The sequence below is a fragment of the Haematobia irritans genome, chromosome 1 (genome assembly GCF_050003625.1).
Source record: "Haematobia irritans isolate KBUSLIRL chromosome 1, ASM5000362v1, whole genome shotgun sequence".
NCBI classification, from domain to species: domain Eukaryota; kingdom Metazoa; phylum Arthropoda; class Insecta; order Diptera; family Muscidae; genus Haematobia; species Haematobia irritans.
The window spans coordinates 182,003,944-182,010,745 of NC_134397.1; positions in this window are offsets into that span (position 1 = coordinate 182,003,944).

A 6,802-nucleotide genomic window follows, 5' to 3' on the forward strand; every position below is an offset into this window, starting at 1 on the left:
AGTTTTATTTGGATTCACTTAATTTGAGGTATTATAATTTATATTAATTAAATTTATTTTTCTTAATTTCAATACAATCCTATTCATTTTAATTGAACTTAATTCAAATCAACTTACTACAGCTCGAGTAATAATTACAATATATAATCATTAAAATTGGCATAAATGGATTCAGTCTTAGGGATATAAAAGTCGAAAATGTACTATTCGACTAATAGACTTCTTGCCAAAAAAGTCAAAGTCTACACTGAAAAAAATATTGTCGTGAAGTCAAAGGTTTCAAGTCTTTAAAATAGGAATGCAAATTTTGTTTAGCATAGAAGACAAATTTCTCAAATATAAAGTTTTTTTCCTTGTCCAAAAGTCGATAAACTTTTCAATGAAGTCGTATTGTCCTTACAATTAAGTGATTTGACTTAAAAATTCGTCATATAAGACCACTTTTGGGTAAGAGCCATTTCACAAATTTTTAATAGCAATAAAATTTTGACAAAAGTTCTTATAGAAATAAAATTTTGACAAGATTTTCTATAGAAATAAAATTTTGACAAGATTTTCTATAGAAATAAAATGTTGACAAAATTTTCTATAGAAATAAAATGTTGACAAAATTTTTTATTGAAATAAAATTTTGACAAAATTTTCTATAGAAATAAAATGTTGACAAAATTTTCTATAGAAATAAAATTTTGACAAAATTTTCCATAGAAATAATAATTTTGACAAAATTTTCTATAGAAATAAAATTGTGACAAAATTTTCTATAGAAATAAAATTTTGACAAGATTTTCTATAGAAATAAAATTTTGACATTTTCTATAGAAACAAAATTTTGACAAAATTTTCTATAGAAATAAAATTTTGACAAGATTTTCTATAGAAATAAAATGTTGACAAAATTTTCTATAGAAATAAAATTTTGAAGAGTAAATTTTATCCGAACCAGTTGAAATTTGATACGTGATATTGGTATATTTAACAACCATGCATAGATTGGTCGATATCGGTCCATAATTATATATAGCTCCCATATATATAAAATTTGTTGAACCAGTTTTGGTTCGATCGGACCAAACTGACAATGCTACATACAGTCCACTAATACATTGTTCTTTCTTCATTTCGAACTCATCGTTCCCAATACTAATACTTCAATACATTCAAATTAAAGACAATTTATTAACAAGTATATACGGCCGTAAGTTCGGTCAGGCCGAATCTTATGTACCCTCCACCATGGATTGCGTCGAAACTTCTGCGAAAGACTGTCAACCACAATCGAATTACTTGGGTTGTGGTATCTAAAAACTTCTTAATATCGTTTTCTAAATTGTGAGTTAGTCCATATGATTATGTACCGATATGGACCACTTTTGGCATGGTTCTTGTGGTAATACTTACCGATGGCAAGGTATCTTAACACTTCTTAACATGGTATTCTAAATTGAGAGTTAGTCCATACGTGGTATAACATATATTAGACAAAAAAGTTATGTATAGGTAAGTCTACAAATAATTACGAATCGATATGGACTTTTGCGCGGTACACACAAAGAAAAAAAACGTTTGGAAAACGTGTACCGAAAACGTTTTTCTTTTGTTAGAGTTTTTTGAATTGCTTCGAAAAGTATACACTTTTATCACCAAAAAAATTCGTTTGTTACAAAATTTTTATTTTTTCAGTAAAAAAAGTTATTTTTGAACCAACAACGCAGTCCATTTCGTTTATATCCAACACAGTTCTTTTCATAATTTAGGTCTTTAATAAGACACATTTTACAGTTCATAGTAAAAATTTAATATAGTAGAATGTAATGTTGAAAATTTTTTCGGAATCTTCCGATCATATCTGGAATATATGTAAAAAAAAAAAACTTTGGTCGAAGCAGGGATCGAACCCACGACCCTTGGCATGCAAGTCAGACGTAGCAACCACTGATCCACGATGCCCAACTAAATGTATTTTTCTGTTAAATAAACTTTGTTTAATCGGCTCGTGGGCGCCGCAAGCTATGCTATATAAATATAACTTAGTTATATGGGTAATTGTCTATTGATGACAATAACGGCTACATGGCTCAGTGGATAGTGTGTTGGCTTACAAATTGCATGGTCCGCGGTTCGATTCTCTGTCCACGCGAAAGGTAAAAAAAATAAAAATTTATAAAATCGTATAATTCCTTCTACATTGTTTGTGTTACAGAAAAAGGTGCTAAGAACTAAAAAACTTCGTGGAAGTGGGAAAGATGTGAGGGAAAATGCAATTAGCCAGAAACAATTTTTTTTGAGTTAGTCTTTATGAAATTGTTTTTACATCCTGGAAAAGAATAAATGTTTATCACAAAAAAAATACTTTTCTTCCAAATACACTTCCTTTCAACGAAAAGCAAATGAGAAACGAACTTTGTTTGTCTAAAATTTCGTTTGGGAGGAAAGAATTAATTTTTTGCGTGTACGTGGAGAGCCAGAATTGAAATATGGGGGTCGCTTATATGGGGCTACAATTATGAACTTGATATGGACCAAATTTTCTGTGATTGGGATCGATTTATCTGAGGGCTATATATCGTTAGCTTAATGTGTAAAAGTGCTAAGTCAAATTTTTGATATTTTTCAGGAGAGACAAAAAACTTAATAGATTGTGAAATAAACCTATTTTCTAAAAAAATTGTAAATGTAGTTTCCATAAATGCTTTTAATACAAACAGTATACTTTCCGCAAATTGCGCACAAAAACAATTGCTATTAAAATTTTTTAGCAACGCCTACTCAACCTAAAATTTGATTTAGCACGTGTATTTTAACAGGTGCTGACTTAGCTCTTTTACACATCATTACCAAACAGAGATAAAAACAGATATTTAATATATTTTTTTATGGTAAACTATGTATTTTTGATTTATCTGTCGATCTGCATCTTAATCCATTTTTTTGTAAAAGGTTGATTTAGCACCTTTACACATTAGACTAACGATATAACTATAGACCGATATGGACCTAGTTAGGCAAGGTTGTTAACGGCCATATACTAGCATAATGTACCAAATTTCAACTGACTTGGATGAGATTCGCTCCTCCAAGAGGCTCCAAAACCAATTCTCGGAATCGGTTTATATGGGGGCTATATATAATTATGGACTGATATGGACCAATACCTGCATGGTTGTTAGAGACCATATACTAACACCACGTACTAAATTTCAATCAGATCGGATGAATTGTGCTTATCCACCGGAGGTCAAATCTGGGGATGGGTTTATATTGGGGCTATATATAATTATGGACTGATACACCCAGAAAAAAGTGCCTTCGAAACTAAAGGAAAAAATTTTCATCAATATAGTTTATCCATTTTATTTCCATTAAGGTAAATTTTTGTGAAAAATAATAAAATTTACTCGTTTCAGTAAAAAAATCCTAAACTGTAAGCAGTTAGGAATAGTTCATTAACTAGAATAAGGCATGAAATTTTACTCATACTATTTTCTTCGCTGGGTATAAGAATTTACTACTGAAAAAGAAAATTTTATTCACCGATAACAAAGCATTCGTAAAAATAAACAAAAACCGAACTAAAACCAAGTTTCCTCAAAATTAGTAAAATTTCTTATAAAATGATAATTGCGACTTCCTTTATAATAGAAAGTTTTTCATACATACGAACAACACTTGGCATAGAAAAATATTTTAGTTCATTCGTACTAAGAAGTATGCAATCCTTTCAAAACTTAAGGAAACACACTTGTTAGAATATAGGAAATTTTCCTAAATTTCTATTGTCTACCTGTAATCGATACCTGTCATCGTAATCGATGTGTTTGCGCGTGGGTGTAATCGATATATTTGCGCGTCGGTTGTTTTTTTAGTTGGAATCGCGTTGTTTTGGTATACGGAGAGATTGTTAAAAAATAATATGGTAAAATAATATAATAAATAACAAATAAAATATATAAAATATTTGTTATTTTAAATTAGTGAGAAAAATTTTCGTTTTTTTAAATAAATCTATCAATGTTCGTGATAGTGTATAAAGGAAGAAAACACCAGCACAATAACAACCCTTTCATTTGTCTTCATTTTGGAATCTTCAATTCAATCAGGTAATATTCAGTGACGCTAACCTTTTGGAACAAAAATGTTTCATGATTTTTTATACTTGTAGGTATTGAAATTGTAAAAGGAGGACAAAATCGTTAGGCAGCAACTTATTAAAAGTGAAAAGTACAAGAAGAAGAAAAAGTGCGTTTTACAGTTGATAATATCACACGGAAATTGGAAATAGTGGAATAATAAACTAATATTTCAAAGAGATTCGATGCTGTTGATTCTTAATAAATATATTCAATATATTAATAAAACATGTCTTTTATTGAAGATAAAATTGCTTATAGAAATAAATAAAATTGTATTTAAAAACGAAGGTAAGCAGTTCTAATTATGAAGTAAAAGTTTTACCACAAATGTGTAAGATTTGTCGAAATGAATGAAAAAATTTCAATAAAATCATTCCATATATGAATTCAAATTAGTTAAATTTTTTCATTCTGTAGTATAGTGGTATATAAATATAGGAAAATGTTAACTAATATATGGAATGCATTATTCCTAATTTCTACGAAAATCACATCGTTCAAACAAATAAAAATGTCTTTGGCGCTATACGAAGTTCAACTTTCTTCACAATGAGTTCATTTTAACTTAAAGAAGGGGTCACTTTTTTCTGGGTGTATGAACAAATTCCTGCATGGTTGTTGGATACCATATACTAACATCACGTAGCAAATTTCAACCGAATCGGATGAATTTTGCTCTACCAAGGGGCTCCGGAGGTCAAATCTAGGATGGGTTTATATGGGGGCTATATATAATTATGGACCGATTTCGAATAATTTTTGCACGGATGTTTGAGGCCATATATTAATACCACGTACCAAATTTGAACTGAATCAGATGAATTTTGGTCTTCCAAGAGGCTCCGGAGATCAAATCTGGGGATCGGTTTATATGGGGGCTATATATAATTATGAACCGATGTGGACCAATTTTTGCATGGTTGTTAATGATCATATATTAACACCATGTACCAAATTTCAGCCGGATCGGATGAAATTTGCTTCTCTTAGAGGGTCTGCAAGCCAAATCGGGGGATCGGTTTATATGGGGGCTATATATAATTATTGACCGATGTGGACCAATTTTTGCATGGTTGTTAAAGACCATATACTAACACCATGTACAAAATTTCAGCCGGATCGGATGAAATTTTCTTCTTTTAGAGGCTCCGCAAGCCAAATCTGGGGATCGGTTTATATGGGGGCTATATATAATTATGAACCGATGTGGACCAATTTTTGCATGGTTGTTAAGGATCATATATTAAAACCATGTACCAAATTTCAGCCGGATCGGATGAAATTTGCTTCTCTTAGAGGGTCTGCAAGCAAAATTTGGGGGTCCGTTTATATAGGGGCTATACGTAAAAGTGGACCGATGTGGCCCATTTGCAATACCATCCGACCTACATCAATAACAACTATTTGTGCCAAGTTTCAAGTCGATAGCATGTTTCGTTCGGAAGTTAGCGTGATTTCAACACACGGACGGACGAGCGGACGGACATGCTCAGATCGACTCAGAATTTCACCACGACCCAGAATATATATACTTTATGGGGTCTTAGAGCAATATTTCGATGTGTTACAAACGGAATAACAAAGTTAATATACCCCCATCCTATGGTGGAGGGTATAAAAAAACAAGTATATACGGCCGTAAGTGCGGCCAGGCCGAAGCTTATGTACCCTCCACCATGGATTGCGTAGAAACTTCTACTGAAGACTGTCATCCACAATCGAATTACTTGGGTTGCGGTAACACTTGCCAATGGCAAAGTATCTTAAAACTTCCTAACACCGTAATATATACCACACAGTCCATACGTGGTATATATTAAACTAAAAAAGGCAGATTAAATACGTATATAATTAAGTTTAAAGTTTCTATAGAAATAAAATTTTGACATAATGAAATTTTGACAACATTTTCTATAGAAGTAAAATTTGGAAAAAAATTTCTATAGAAATAAAATTTGGAAAAAAGTTTCTATAGAAATAAAATATTGACAAAATTTTCTATAAAAATAACATTTTGACAAAATTTTCTATAGCAATAAAATTTTGACAAAATTTTCTATAGCAATAAAATTTTGACAAAATTTTCTATAGAAATAAAATTTTAAAAAATTTTTCTATAGAAATAAAATTTTGACATTATTTTCTATAGAAATACAATTTTGGTAGATTATTTTTGGCTCGAGTGGCAACCATGATTATGAACCGAATAAAATTTTAACAAAATTTTCTATAGAAATAAAATTTTGAAAAAATTTTCTATAGAAATAAAATTTTAGTAGATTATTTTTGGCTCGAGTGGCAACCATGATTATGAACCGATATGGACCAATTTTTGTGTGATTGGGGATCGGCTATATATAACTATAGACCGATATGGATCAATTTTGGCATGGTTATTAGCGGCCACGTTGCAAATTTCAACCGGATCGGATGAATTTTGCTCCTCCAAGAGGCTCCGGAGGACAAATCTGGGGATCGATTTATATGGGGGCTATATATAATTATGGACCGATATGGACCAATTCTCGCATGGTTGTTAGAGACAATATATTAACACCACGTACCAAATTTTAATCGGATCGGATAACTTTTGATCATCTAAGAGGCTCCGGAAGTCAAATCTGGGGATCGGTTTATATGGGGGCTATATATAATTATGGACCGATGTG